The sequence below is a fragment of the Argiope bruennichi genome, chromosome 4 (assembly GCF_947563725.1).
Source record: "Argiope bruennichi chromosome 4, qqArgBrue1.1, whole genome shotgun sequence".
Classification (NCBI taxonomy): Eukaryota; Metazoa; Arthropoda; class Arachnida; order Araneae; family Araneidae; genus Argiope; species Argiope bruennichi.
In genome coordinates this window covers 52288702-52305302 of record NC_079154.1, presented here as the reverse complement: position 1 = coordinate 52305302, position 16601 = coordinate 52288702, and the positions used below count along the sequence as shown (strand labels likewise).

Below are 16601 nucleotides of genomic sequence, written 5' to 3'. Positions count from 1 at the left end.
GCCATGTTTAGAAATTTCATTTTAATATTTGCCTTCTCATTTTTATCGAGATTTATTGAATAATTTTTGAGGCTGTAATTGAAAATATTTTTAATGGAATCATTAAAAGAAGTTGGCAATCAAATTAATATCGTTTAATAAATATATTTTTGAATTTTCAGCTGTTGTTAAAATGGTTTTCTTTGAATTATAATTACCAAAATTAAATTCTCAAAAATCGTCTGAACTGGGAAATCAAATAATAAGACAAAGTTGTTTATAAGAAAATTAATTTTTGGATACTTTTAAATAAAATTTATGGATGCCACTGTCAAGAATATTTAAAATAACAAAATTATTTTTGATCAATTTTCCTGACATCTAGGAAAAGTTATGTTTAGCCACAGATTATTAAGAGGCATTTTTAAATGGAACTAAATAAAAGAGTCGAGAATGGAATAATGTTGATTATTATTATTATTATTTCAGCAATGCATTTACGTCTAGAGTAATTATTGATTTAAGGCCAAAAATATTACTGATTATAAATTATTACAATTAATTGATAAGTATAGCATCAAATTTATAACATTTAATCATCAACAATCAAACATTTGTAAATCGTTACTCCGCCTGTATAATGCATGTCTATTCATATAAAATGCAAACGTATGTGACCCAGAAATCGTACTTATTACTTATCGTTGAATGGCAACAGTCAATTATAAATATCCGCAATAAGAACGCTTCAGACAATTTCAATGAATGTTTTTATAGCTGCACTTAATACTATGCTTTGTTTAGCTAATTAATGAATGTGTAAAGCATCATTAGAAATGTTTGGAAGAATGATCACCGAAACTTCCATTCAGTTAGAGAAAAGAAGATGTAAAAGAAATCAGAATGATAGAAATAGACTTCAGACAAAAAGTTTAATCGAAACCGTCGTCAAATTGGTTATCACTATAACTTGTTTATGGAAATTGATGTCCATATCTTCCGAAACTATTGTCTTGCAAAAATGATTTTTGCCTTATCTTAAAAGTAAAAATATTACACTTTAATTATATCAATTTCATTTCTATACAATATTTTTAATAATTTTTTTAAAAATTTAATTTCATACTCAATTTGCAGTTATGTTTTTAATGCTATGATGAAGCTCAAATTCATCTTTTCAATATCAGTCACGTGCTTTTACGAACTTTAAAATTAGGGTTAATGAAATTGTTTTCTTTGAATATTCTGAAGCAGAATTTTCACATCCACTTTTATTTCAGAATATTTTATACTTTTTTAATTCGCACACACAATAATTTGTAGAAAACTTACTCAATTATATTCATGTTTACAGTTTTATCGAATTGCAAAGTGAATCTAAAAAATACATTTCTTATTTGCAGTTTAAAAATCTAAAAGATTTGTTCCCAAGACGGCAAGTATCCTATATATAATGCGAATTGAAGAAACTGTTACACCATCTAGTGATATAAATTATAAACTATACTTTGAATAAATACCATTGAAATACCATTGGCCATTGTAAAAACACATATCACCAATTGAATTTGCAGACCAAATGAGCCACACTGCAAGCATTAATCAATAATTAATTATCTAGAAAAACATTTTGAACTTTCGCGGCCAAGTTACTTAGTTACGAAAAAAAAAAAAAATATTGATGTGTATCTTTCTGAACGAACGACAATTCTATACATATCAAAAAAGTTGTGAAGCACTAGGGCTCTGTGACTGCTAAGCAGTGTTGAAAATGAGCATGTATCAAGTATACTGATATTTAAAGAGAAATTTGTATTCGTTATGATAAGCCTAATTGAAGGAATAATTTTTTATGAAGTTTACGTTTATTTTTATGCAATTTTATTTATTGGATTAAAAATATTTTTCGGTGTCTTTTGTACAAAGTTTGCTGAAAATATATTTTAAATAAATCATAAGAAATTCTTTTTTTTCGTAATGAGTTAATGCGGTAATATTTATATTACAAAAATGTATTAACTTTCTCATGTGGAATATTTGAACTTAAATTTATTTTTAATTTTTTTTTTTTTTTTCGATTTTTTTTCTTTTTCTTTTTTTGTTTGTTTGTTTGTTTGAGTGAAATCTTCTATACTTTCGAGTATAGATTGTTTCATTCCAATAAATTAATAAGTATTGGTTCGTCAACTAAAGAGTAATTATGAATTGATATAACATATTCCAATACGGAACTGTAATTACTAATTTTTCTTTTATGGAAGATTACGCTGATTATTCTCCAATTTTCAATGAAAACTCTGCTTGAATGCGAGGCAATTCTCTACTTCTCCACACGTCTCTGATTAATGTCTAGAACTCATCTTACTTAGTAGAAAATTAAGTACCATCCTGGGAGCAGTTTTCAATGTTCATTAGCTGAGAAAAATCGTCTGCCTTCTGTATTACTTATTCAAGCTCGAAGATTATCGTTCTTTTTTTTCTGTTAAGCCTAAGGAAATGGCGCAGACGATATTCTCAAACCGTAATCATACGCCATAAGCACATGATCTTTACGTAAAATGGGAAACAAGTACTAATAAAGAAAGAAAAAGAATCCTCTTTGATGCTCGCAGCAACTTTTAAAGGACATAGAATCATTTTTAGAAGAAAAATTATAATGCGTGAGTCTTGAAAATAAATATCAATACATTAGGAAGAAAGCTAATAGTTCATTAGAATTCTACTCAGAATTTCGAATATAAAGTGCTCGAGTTATTGTTTTTAGAAGAAACTCTTTTTATGTAAGTAGATATTCTTAATTGAGTATCGTGGGCGGGAAGAATGAAAAATTTTCCATTTTAAAAGAGGAAGTAAAGACTTAGATCATTCGCGGAAATTTTTATTCTTTAAATGTTCTTTCTAATGCGGGTAATTTGTCTTACTTTATTCAGTCTTTAAAATCTAAAACAGAATGTAATGGAAAGCAGTGGAAAGATTATATAATATATCCTCATCTTTAATGGTCTCTTCATTTTATTTAATTTGACATCCTGAATTTTAGGACTTTTAATAAACTTATAATGGCTGTTTTATTTTTCTTTTGTTTTCAAGGAAAATTGTGCAATGGGTGTATTTTTTTTAAGTCATTTATAATTTTATTCGTAATTTGATTTTATGTAGCTCAGATTTTAAATCAAATTGGATTACTTATTCATCAAAGAAAAATATTTCGCAATCAAAAACGAAACAATGTGAATCCAAAACCATAATTACTGATTAACTAAGAAAAATAAGACTAAATACTGACCTGAGTAGATTAACAATAAAAAGCAGATATTCCAAAATAAAATTTTAGAATTTTAAAAAAGGGGTAATCTTTCTATAGGAATCTACATAAAAAAATCTTTTGTCAAAGATCGTAATGAGTTATTTTCATAAAATATTTGATTAATTTGTAATCTACATTTGTAGTACAGCGAAGGATACACCCAGTTAAAAAAAGTGTTATAGGGACAAGTATTATAGGACGAATTTATGAGAATTTAAACATGTCTTTAATTTATAACAGGGCTTATTAATTGTAAGATATTATTTAAAAAAAACTAACACTCCATTATTCGTATCTATAAAAGTATATATTTATTTTTCTATTCAAAATATTATAAATTACAGAAATGCTAAATTTATTTTACACGTAATAGATACTGTGTGGGAAGTAAGGACAAATTTTTTAAAAAATATGAATTCACATTATATGGGAGCACATCATACGCGAGTATCAATGTGTGTGTGTGTGTGTGTGTGTGTGTGTGTGTGTGTGTGTGTGTGTGTGTGTGTGTGTGTGTGTGTGTGTTGGCTCTCTGCAGAAAAGATCATTTGACCTACAGCTACCAAATTTGGTATACCTTGGAGGTCGGAATGTGCACCTGGGATCCCTTTTTTCGAAATTTTAATTAGAATTTTAATTATTCATTAAAAACTAACTTTCCCGCCAAAAAAATCTTCATTTCCCCACCGCCAAATGAGTAAGGCTTCAGTTTTGTTTCAGTAAAAAATATTATTATGATACCTGCAGATTCATCATTTCCACTTTAATTTAAAGCATAAATTCTACGGGAGCTAACAGAAAATTAGAGAGATACAGATTACATTATGAATGAAGGCCTTTAAATATTATGAGTGAATTGAAATGTGAAGTTTTAAAATATTTTAATGAAGAAGCTATTAAAGTAGGAATTACATAAAATATTTAATTATTAAAATTTTAACGAGCATTAAGATTGGCGAACCGGCTGGTCGCCAAAGGCGGCTAGTTTTAAATAAATAAATAATGAAATTTTTGTAAGTCTAAGATTAAAATGTATTTCCTTTTAAATATTTATATATCTAATAATATAATACTATCACTTATGTTCATAATTAACCGTGTAATTATCCTACATTAATAAAAATAATTCTGCTTGTAAAATAAGCTATATAAAATTTCACAATATTTGGAGAAGATTGAATTATTTCTTTGATTATCGTATCTTTCCCAGTGTTCAAGAAAGCATTTCCGTAAAAACAAAACGAATTCTAATTACAAGTTCAATCTTTTCAGAGGAAAGAGATTTCGTTATGAAGCGAGCTCTTGAAAATAAGGCCCACTCTCGACTTTAATCTACGGATTGGTCATAAAATAACTTGAGGGGTTCTTCCTTCCTCCCCTTTAGTAGGTAAATTACTAAGGGAAACATCTCGAAATTTGTTTTTCACGCACAGTAGAAAATGTAATTTTCCATTTCTAGTGAATGTTTATAGCACCAAAAGTCACCTTCTAGAAAAAAATGTGACTCTACAAAAATAATATGTACATCTGACTAAATAAAACGGAACATTAAATTTATACACTATAGATGACTATGTTAATTGTTGGCTACTCAATATAATCACAGTTCTTAGGTTCCATTAGCTATTTAGGTTATTCAGAAAATTATTAATTTATGTCTGCAATTGTGCTGCAATCGAAAGAGTGCGTTTGTACTCGTAGTGTCAATTAATTCAAGGCATTTGCAAAACAGAAACATCACTGTTATGAAAGACAAAAATGCAGATGCTTTTGCTATGAGTTCTGATAATCTATACTTATATAAAGCTCAATGTGTGTGTGTGTGTGTTGGCACTCTACGGACCAGGCCATTTGACCTACAGCTACCAAATTTGGTACATGTATACCTTAGAGGTCGGGAATGTGCACCGGGGGTCCCTTTTTTGAATTTTTAATTAGAATTTTAATTATTAATTAAAAACTAACTTTCCCGCCAAAAATCTTCCATTTTCCCCACCGCCAAATAAGTAAGGCTTCAGTATTTTTTCCCCAACAGTAATGAGGCTAAGGTTAACATTTTTCGGCGGATTATTTCAAACGATTCTGTTTATTTTCTTAATGTTTGATGCATTTAAAATTAAACATTGTTAATTAATCGATCTTTTAGATTCCTTTTGAAGTACTTTTGAATTAAAATAAAACAGAATAAAGGAAATTAAAAATTTCTAATCTGAATAGCGTTACCCCAACTGGCGTAGAAAAATTCACGCATTTGCGTTACCGTAACGCATGCGCATTGTGTTCTGATTGTTTACATCTATTTTCAACGGATGGGACTGGATTTAAAATACTTTTAGGTTAGTTGTATGCTTTTGTAATTAAATTGTATTTATGTTAGTTTAAGTACATCGTTTTTTAAGTAGTTTTTTTAAACCTGTTTTCGACCGATTATTTTAAACGATTCCCTTTATTTTCTTAGTGTTTGATGTATTTAAAATTAAACATTTTTAATTAATCGATCTGTTTATGATGAATCTGAGAAAATTTTGTTGACAAATTCTTGAGATATTACATAAATTAAGAAAGATATTCTTTAGTGCCCATAAAGTTTAAACGCTCAGTGACTCTGTTATCAGTAATCATATTATTAAAAAATGTTTGTTTCAGTAAAAAATATTATTATATTAATTGCAGATTAATTCTTTCCACTTTAATTTAAAGCATAAATTCTACAGGAACCTTACAGAAAATTAGAGAGATACATATTACGTTATGACTGAAGGCCTTTATAATATTATGAGTGAATTATATGACTATCAAAATTTGAAGTTTTAAAATATTTTGATGAAGAATCTGTTAAAGTAGGAATTGCGTAAAATATTTAATTATTAAAATTTAAACGAACATTAAGACTGGCGAACCAGCTGGTCGCCAAAGGCGGCTAGTGTTTAATAAAATAGATACATTTTCGCATTTCCATGCAATTTTTACAACACAAAATACTTCTTACAGACTCGAGGTAGGAAATACCTTAGCTTCCGTGTAATAGTCTAAATCCCACCCCTTCCGATTTTCACGCTTCTTTCAATTTCAAGGTTTTTTTGTTTTTTTTTAAAGATAATTTAAAGAATAAGTTGCTGTCACAATAGGCACTGTTCTTCAGTAAAAGAATACCAAATATTTTGCCTTGTTATGATAAAAGTCTCAACACAAATGATTGAAGCAGTATTATTTCTCAATTGAGCTCCCGCCTTTCTTCTCATTTGCAATACGTTTTGTCGATAGTCTGAGATTTTAGACAAAACCTTTACATATGTAATTGGTTCCGCATAATTTATGCTTCCACCACTATTCTTCGGATCTTTAGAAAAATGTTACAGAGGAGGGATACTATATGTTAAAAATTTTATGTTCCATTACCTTTTGTGTTCTTTTAATTGATCAATGAAAGTCATTTTCCGAATATTTTTAGTGCATTCGATGCACAGCGACATTTTCAACCGTGAGTCGCGACATTTTGACTGATTTCTGAGTTATTGATATTGTTTCATCTCTTGAAATTTCGATATCAAGTCAGACTCTATATATGCACTGTTTCCCCCCCCCCTCATTTTGGAAATCCGTGCAGTCTTTCATAGTGTTCTCAGTCCAATGACAATACAGCTTCGCTAATGAAGTGCGAGCTACTTAACAAGTTAATTGTTTTGACTTCTTCGGAAAATGCCTGCCTAAATTGTCATAAACACAAACACACACACTTATTAAGCAACTAATTATGAATATAATAACTAAACAATTATTATACAAATATAATTGTCATTAAATAAACTCGGCCTAACGCAAAATGTACTTTTTCCATGACGAGTGTACTCGTCAAAACAGTTAACTGGTTGATTAAATGGCATCAACTAGCAATTTTTTTACGAATGATGAGGAATTCTCATGACTTTCATTTTATCTTTAGGATTATTATTCCTAGAATGCGATCTATGTGAATATATTCTTTTTCGTTGATAATACATTCAGAATTTTCTACGAGAGGTAACATTTTTCTTTCTGATGACAAAATTACATGCACCATTATATATTACATTGAGTTCTACAATCCTTTAGAAGGACCAGAACACCTCCTGTTTTAGTGCACCCTGCATATAAATCTACAGAACAGTATATGAATTTTTTCAAGCTAAACTTCTCTTCAACGAATAAGTAGAACCATAAAGATTGTCTTCTTAATAAGGTTTGAAAAATATATTGGAGAAACGTTTTTCAGATGCTTATTTGTTAATACGTTAACCTTAAAAAATTTTCTATAAAAGACAATGTTCAAAATACTATTTTTATGTGGGACATCGTATAGTTAATTTTTAATAAAAATCCTTTTTAAGTTCTCTACTGGAAATCAATATCAGTTTTACAATCAATAAATACACAACTGTTTTATCTTTCGTCAAAATTGTTTTCTTTCATTAATTCAGGAGTGCAAACAATCAAGTCAAAATGCTATGCAGAGATCAGATATCCCATGAGGATATTGATTTATCGAATTCTTTTTTTCTCTTCTGTCCTAGTTCTGACTTATGAGTTCTTGGGAGAAAAGAAATACTTTAAAGGAAAAAGTTTTTGTTTGTTTGTTTAAGATATTACTTATTTTTAAATGCACGCCAGATATATTTTCTCATGTTTTGAAATTCATTCCGTGAACTTATTAATATCGGCGCCAAACTCAAATATTAAAGAATTGTTCTTTATTAGATGGACCAGCAGAATATTTCAGCTATCGATTTATTTTCTGAATTTGAGTTTATTATAAAAAAAAAATAACTAATGGATATGGTCTCCCTGAAACATTCTCAAATAAAGATTTTATTACTCTGAATAAAATTTGGGAATGGTCACAAAAGCCACAAGTGCTCAAGTTTTTCCGGAACTAGTATTTTTAACCGCATGATATTGACTAATAGCAATTATAAAAACGTCTATTAGAATCACTATCTTTGATGTGTTTTTTTTTTGGTAACAAATCGCTATATGCGATTAATGCACAAGTACCAGAAAACTGAAAATGTATGTTGGAAGCCTTTATTTCGACGGATCGAAACCAAAATTTGATACAGAGTCACAATTGTAGTCACAAAATCACTTACCAAACTTCATTTATTTAGGTTGATAGGGATTTGAATTGTAGCGTGCATGGTAAAATACAGATCGAAAGATCATCAATAATTTATGAGATCTTGTTCAAAATTTTATATGAATCAATATTATAGATGTTAAACATGTATAATTAACTTCATCTGTTTTCACCTATCTAAAGGATGGAGATAAAAATATCCCGACTTTTTTTCATTTGAATCATTATAAAATATAAAACCTCAACTTCTACTTTTGGCATTTAGCAGCTGAATCAGGTTCTTTTTTATGTTTAAATTGACTGATTTATCGGTGTACGAATAAAGCTAAGAATGAATAAAAATTATTTATAGAATTGTAAATTTCTCATTTTATTTTCATTTTTTATATTGGATTATAGCAAAGGCTAATGAACGGAAAAATTCAGTTTTTCTTTTTATTTTTTTTGCATTTTTTTTTTTCTTTTTTCTTTTTTTTTCCTGTAATGGATCACTATTTGTTTCAATTCGATTTTAGTGATTAGTTTAGATTTGAGTGTTCGTGACATTATGGATAGAGAAGATCACACTGCAAGGAAAGAAAACTTTTATATATTTACAACTAAAGTGTATTGGATATAATTATTTTTATTTATTTATTTCTTAAGTAGTCTGCCAGTGTGCATGAGATTTTCTATTAAAACTTTCGTTAGTTAATCCGTGACAATCAGATCCGAGATACTGTTAACAAGATAAAAGTCCGTCTAGACGTGCAGATGCTCTAGTCTCTCATGAAAATAAGGGCCGTGGTGGCCTGGTGGTAAGGTCTCGGCTTCGGAACCGGAGGGTTTCAGGTGCGTGACCCGATTCCACCGAAGAACCGTCGTGTAAGCGGGTCTGATGTACGTTAAATCCGTCAAGACTAAACAATTTCCTGCTGGTGTGATGTGGAAGTTTGGAGAGGAGGTGCCAGCTCAGGTGTCGTTCTCGTCATCTGACCGCGGTTCAAAATTACGAGGTCCGTCCCAAAATACCCTAGTGTTGCTTTAAAATTGGACGTTAATATAACTGAACTGAACTGATAAATATAAAGAAGAATGCGTGTGTGTTGACACTTTGAAGCAGTTTGGCATGACTTCTTCACCCTGATTGATTTTGCCGATAATTTTATTATGCAAAATTTATCTTTTGCTCTCCTTTTGTCTTTTTCTGCTCTCTTTTTTTATATATTTTCACCACAGTTTGAAATTTCTTACCATTCCTGTTTTTGAAATCTCTTTTGCCATGCAACATTGTCAAATCTATTCAACTATGTAATGACAATTGTTATATTATTCTATCACAGCATTTTTAGGTGTGGAAGTGAAGAACCCTAAATTCAAGCTCTCCATTAATTGCTACTCAAATTGGAAAATCGGTGGCACTCTGCAGAACTAGAGCTACCAAATTTGGCATAGATATTCTTTGAGGGGTGGGAATGTGCAACTCGGAGAGAATTTAATTATAGTTATAATTATTTAAAAATTAATCTAGATTTTTACGTTTTTCTATAGCAATTCCCGAAACTATTGTATCACAAAAATAATTTTAGAATCTAAAAATTTGTCTTTTTAATGATATGAATTTATTTGTAGTATAATTTTACCTGAATTATGACAATTTTAAAAATATTTTTTTTGCCTAATTTTCTACAACGGATTTCGTTGCTGTAGTATTCATCAACTACTTAATCGTCCGATTTTCCACCATTCTTGAACACTGAGGAAGAAAAGATTATCTATATTAATTTCGCAATGCATATGTAGAATCATAAAGTAAAATTACATTATCCCAAAAGACAATGCGGCAATTCGAAATGGATTACATAAACACTAAGTTTTATTGCCGCTATGGTATCATGAAGCAGGAAACAAAGCAGCTGTAAAGTTCTTAAATTAACATAGCTCTGCTATCTGTCATAATTTGATGTTTAGAAATTGTAGCGGGAATCCATGGCATCACATCATGCATAAGAGTGTAATAACTGCCAGTCGCAATTGAAATGCTCATCAGAAATTTTAACCTGCATGCTGCGCCGTTGCTGAGTGCGTCATAATCAGGATGCGCTGGCATCCATTCGGGTGTTACAAATTTGGCGATAATTTTTTGACATTCTTTCTTCTCTTTCGCTCTTAATTAGAGCATGTTTTCACACTCGCTGCTTGAAAGTTTTTAAGATTATGTTTTAAATATAATAAATACATTTATTATGTGTTAACTTTGCCTAGTGATTGAAATCAGAAGCAATCTTCATCATCAAATACCATAATATGATGACTACGATTACAAAAGATTTAATTGAAATTAAATTAAACCAATATTCCTCGCGAGCCAGTTTGTCGCCAATGCAGTTAATATAAATGTAAAATACAGAAATAAAACACAAATTAAAAGATCAAATTATCAAAAGAAAGTCTTTCTATTCTTTTTTTCAAAAATGAACCAGAAACAATGGCTGAAAGTCACTCATGTGATAGCAAATATTACCAATCTTGCCAGGTTAGTTTTTGCTAATAGTAAAGGAGACAAAGAAAGAAATGAACTTTTAGTGATAGATACAACGCTAATCTAGAAGCCGACAGAGTTAATCCACCCCTATAAATCAAATGGCAAGATTAATAAAGGATTGTATTAAAAATAAGTTTAAAATATGGAAGACGATAGATTCTAATGAGAAAAGTATTCTTGCAACAGGGAATGGAATAAAAACATCAGCTTGTTGTTTAGAAGAAAAAAAATTATGTTGAGAGAGAAATGTAGTCGGATGAATTTGTTGGATTTTATGAAACCATTAGCATCGAAATAATTCAATTTTTATTTTAATGCGTTGATTACAGCGTGCCTCGCTTCTGATTCTTACCTACAATCTAATTATACCAAATTATCTAATATATCTAATAAGGTGACTAAAGTTTAGATGACAAAGAAAGGGTCATATAATGGATAGATGATCTCAATATCAGACGTGAATCGTAGCCCCGAACATGTTAATATTACCATGAACATGCTCAATGCAATAAATATTATGATATTTTGTAATGATATATTTGAAAACGACATATTTTCTTCTAAAAAGCTATTTCCCTTATCATTATCTTCAATTAATCAAAATACTCGCATATCTCAGAATTTTAGGCAGACCCGATTGTTCAGTGGTTGGTTTCAACTATCGCGTAACTTAGGGAATATTGATATTAGAATTAATTCTTGAGCAATATTTTTGCAGTACTAACCATTTCCAAACACCACAGACATGGCTTGTTAAACTATAGTTCTGACACAACATTTAGCATGCTAAACAACAACAAAAAAACTGATGCAATTCCTTAAAATGTCAGATAAAACTTCCTAATTTACAAAATATACTTCGAGGATTAGTAAATAATTAATAAATAAAACTCACCAGTTATGGTGACCAAGCCAAGGTTTGAAATCAGCTTCTAGCAAAATGAGCATCAAAAATCACCATTGCTCCTTTTTATCAAAGAATAACTAATAATTCTTTCATTCAAAACAAAGCATCACTGTTCTTTCTTAAAATGAAATACATATTCGCCTTACGATCTTTCTAGCAGACTTTCGCAAAATGCATTCATTGACCGTCCACACGCAATATCTGGGTATTTTTCCGTTTCTTTTGAAGGCGAAACTCACTAACACACAAAGAGAACTAGTTAAAAGTGATTGTACCTCTCACCTTGCACGTATGCATTTACCTTCACACTTTGTCATCAGTTTAAAGTAAAATTTAGTTTTCACTGCACGATTGCATGTGTCCTTGATTTCGAAAACTCAAATAAAGTTCAGGAGCTTTTTTTCATAAATTATTTTTTTAAAGAACTTGATTCTTGGGCTTATGAATGGGTATAAAATTCTCTATTTTTTAGAAAAGATTTATAATGCTCCAATGTTTTAGAAAAATCTTAATTTTTTTTTTGCAATAACTTTTTTTTGTGTGTGTGTGTGAAACTTGTTACGAAAAATATCTGTTTCCATGTAAACAACTTATAATATCATAGATTTAAAAAGCTGATAAAACTGATATATTGATTTCTATTTAATCTGTCTAAAGTTTAATACGCTTTATTTTCATTTTTTTGCAGCGAATTTATAAAGTTTTAAACAAATGTATTCCAAGAAAAGCTGTTAATTTTTTTAAAATTTAAATCTTACCTTACCTCTTGAAAAGATTAAATAAATAAATAATCTATTATATGAAATTTTCTCAGATTTTTTTAAGATTAATTTTATGATAAGAAAGCCATTTTGTTTATTTTTATTCCATGTAACATAAATTTCCCTATAATTTAAGTACATCATAATAAAAGAATGCTAAATTAACTTTTACATATTGCATTCTCAGAGATTAAATTTAAAAGGAAGCATTTTCTAACAAAAGGAATTTTTACATTCCATTAGCATTTCAAATTCTTTTCAGAATATTTTTTTTTTTCAAATTTGTAATTGTTTTATATTATTAAATTAATATTGAAGGAAAAACATTGAATCTCAAGTCTGAATAGTTGCTACATGATAACGTTTTAGATTTAATTCGTCTATTTTTGTTTTATTTTTAAAATTTGTTCATAATTACATAATAACTACAGCATGCACTCAAAAATCTATTAATTTCGTTGTGATACTCGTGAGTGTAAACCTAGTAATTAAAGCAATGAAAATTATTATTCTAAACAGAATATTTAAAAATTTGCTAAAATTAGAGAATAAAACTTCAACCGGAAATAAAATAAGTATTCTTGAAAATCTTATTTTGGATTTCAGAGTGCAAAAATGATTTTTGTGTAATAATATGCTCTGAAGTTATTAAGGAGAAAAATTTAAAGTTTTAATTAACACTTTAATTAGCATTTTCTTTAGTGAGAACTCCCTACCCAAAAAATAATTACGTGCTGAATTTGGTACGATCCGTTTTATCTAGTGTTTTGAATGTTTCTTAATGACAAACGTTGTAAAATGTTGATGTTTCATCCAAAAAATTTTCTAAAAAAAAAAAATTAATGAACAAAATTTATTTTTGCGCTACCTTAATATTTAAAAATTAGTTTTCCAATTACGCCAACTTTATTGCAAAAATCTTTTCATTAATTGTGATAAGGTTTTCAAAATTAATTTAAAACTCAATTTGTAACTTTGCGTTTATTATTGTATTGAAATTCAGATCGTCTTTATTGTCTCACCAAATTATTCGTTCAGATGGTTTTCCTCTATTAAAAGTTGTTAGAACAGCATTATCGCGGATAATTCTAGAAAGTTCGTCCCCTTTAAGACACGGATACTCTTTCCTGTAATATAATCGAATGTATTCATTGAATTTCTCTAATTTGCTAATTGTAAAAATCATTACACACAAATTGCAATGGTTGATATAATCGAGTTAGAAGAATCTAGTCTGTTAAAGCAGACACAAGGAAAACGCTGATTTCCTGAGCTTCCAAAAAATGACGGTCGACAGCACATGTACAATGTTCACACCTCTATTAATCTAAATAGTACTCATAGTTCTAAATAGAAATCGCAGTATAGTAGAGATCTTAAATAAAAATTCTTACTATTATGGATAATAATTTCAAAACATTAAAAATGCTTTTTAATAGTCAATTATCTTTTATTTGAATTAATCCAATAAGAATTTTAAGAAATAAAATAATAAGAAAAAAATTAATTTAAGAACAAGAATATAGACTCATAAGGAACTCTGAACGGAAATTAAATGCAAATGCTAAAAGTTAGCCTTGCAGACGATTTTTTTTTTTGTTTGTTTTGTTTCATAGTCCGTAATTCAAAAGAATAAAGAAACGTGGAAAATAATAAAAAACTTTTGAGAGTAATAATAATTGAACCTAAAACATTAGTATGCTCATGAGGGTTTTTCACTCTAAGAATAACTTCCGAATTAATCCCTAGAAAACATGTAAATTACGAAATCAGAAACAAAGGAAAAAACTGTCAGCTGGAAAGGTAATGGAATCATTTCATGTTCACGTGATCTACATCGGATACGCCGCATCAATTTAAAATGACTAGACGTGTAGAAGAAAAAGAAGAAAAGATCAGCAACCATAATCCTTGAGTTTATCGGATATATTTCGTAATCAACTTAATTACTCAGAAGACTGTTTCCTGTACAGGTTAGTTTGAATACTGTTTTTGAACTCTGTTTACAGTATTTACAGTTACAATTAAAGTATTAGCTCTGTGTTTTTTTATAACGGAGTTTTGTGCGACCAAAAAAATTAAAGGAGATTCGAATCTTTGCTCCGGAAACATAATAAACCTTAATTCTTCCTAACATAACGTGTTAGGAAGAATTAAGGGAGATTCGATCTCTAGTCTGAAAACATTATTTCATGATGTCGTGCTAGGTTCGATTCCTCTGTCTTTACTTTAAAAATGCACTCTCAATTAGATAGAAGCAATAAAGTGCACACATACAAAAAAAAGTTTATTTAATATCGTTGCAATGCATATGAGTGTATAAATCCAGTATTCAAAATGGTGAAAGATATTATTGCAAAATATATTTAAAAATATTTTTGAAAATTTATCGAAGATAGAGAAAAAATTATTCCAAAATAAAATTGGTATCGCTGAAAATCTAATTATTTTGAATTTTAAACATGGTTTAGTATTTATTGCTGAAAAGATTTTCCGAAATTATTGAGATAAAAACGTTAACAGTTTGATTCTCATTTTAAAATCTATACTAATTTCGATTAAAAAAATTTTCCGCCCTATAAAAAGTTTTGAACTTTTTTTAAAATCATAAATGCATTAATGTATGGATTGTATGCCAGCCTATAAACACTTTGGTGTCAATTTTTTCGTATATTCTCTTGCAAATGTACTTGTTATAATTAACCACAGGCCACTGGCAATCAATAGTTATGAAAGAGCCTATTACTGTGCGATCTTTTGAGAATGTATGAATTTGCTGGAATGCAGTTATTACCAAAGACGAGAACATCGGATGTATTTTATATGCACGTATGATTTTCAAAATGATTTTATTTTGTTAAGAAAGGTTTAAAACGTCGTAATTCATCAAAATCGTCAGGCTCAATATTTGAGGATTAAATTGCTTTATTTATTATTATTATTATTTTTTTTTTTTTGCATACTTCTTGGAACAAGAAATGAAAAAAAATCCAGATTATAACAAAATTTTGAATGTATTAATTATTGAGCGATCTCAAACGAATACAATGATGAATTATTGTCTGGCTATCAACTTTGTCTTTTGTGGTAAATAATAGATCAGTTTTAATCTTATATTCTTTTTATGCCTTTAAGTCATTCATTTTCACGATAGCTATCGCTTCTATAGATTATCGAATTATTTTTTCTTCGCAAAATCATCTAAAAATTCTAAAAGCCGATCGCATTACAACCAAAGGCATTTTATTGGAAAAAACTTTGATTTTATTGATTCTTTTTAGAATACAAAAGGCGGCAAAATAACTAGAACCATTGTGATAAATCTGTGGAATGCAATTTTCGTCTTGATGTTAATCAATCTTGATTTCATTTTCATCAAAGAATACATAGCTGTAGGCATTCTCAGATTTTCAATTAAATTCGTAACACTTCTGGGAAATGAAACGTAATTGTTTTCTTCTTCGAACAAAAGTGATGTCTTAAACGTTGATGGAATATTTAACACTTTCCATTAAATCGAAGGTCTCCTATTGTTGTAAAGTTCTACAAAACTTATCAACTATGAAAAAAAATATTTCAAAATAGCTCTCTTTTTTTTTGCATTCTACTAACAATAAAGTAACATCTAGCGCCGTGTGCCATGCTCCTAAGAAAATTAGAACAGGCCTCAATTTTTCTTTCTATTAAAAAAAGAGCACCATTTAATTGATCGTTGTTGCTTTTTAACAAAGGTTAATGGCCTGTGAAAATCTTTTTCTCTACTCTTTATCCATACTAATTATCAGCTATTGGCTATTTCCTGAAAAAAATATGAACAAAGAAATTGCGAATGATAGCTTTCCAAACGATTTTTTTCCCGCTCTTCATTCTTTCACATTTTTTATAAGTTCTTTTTTCTTCTACATTTTGTTCTGAATCCTGGTAGAAAATATTTCGCGTTTCTCCGCTTCGTCAGAACGATTATCGAAAAGTTGATTTAATGTAATAATAATAAGCTACATTATTTTCGT

General features: G+C 29.0%; 2 protein-coding genes across 2 annotated transcripts in view; one reads left to right on the top strand and one right to left on the bottom strand.

Moving 5' to 3' along the window:
- The window catches only part of LOC129966580 (putative RNA-binding protein EEED8.10), a 69354-nt gene extending 57480 nt beyond the window's left edge, over window positions 1-11874 (bottom strand). The window contains exon 1 of the mRNA XM_056081044.1: window positions 11819-11874. The gene's annotated coding sequence lies outside the window, so the exon portion shown is untranslated. The remainder of the gene's footprint in view (window positions 1-11818) is intronic.
- The window catches only part of LOC129966581 (TNF receptor-associated factor 4-like), a 357557-nt gene that overhangs the window by 2138 nt on the left and 338818 nt on the right, over window positions 1-16601 (top strand). The window lies entirely within an intron of this gene.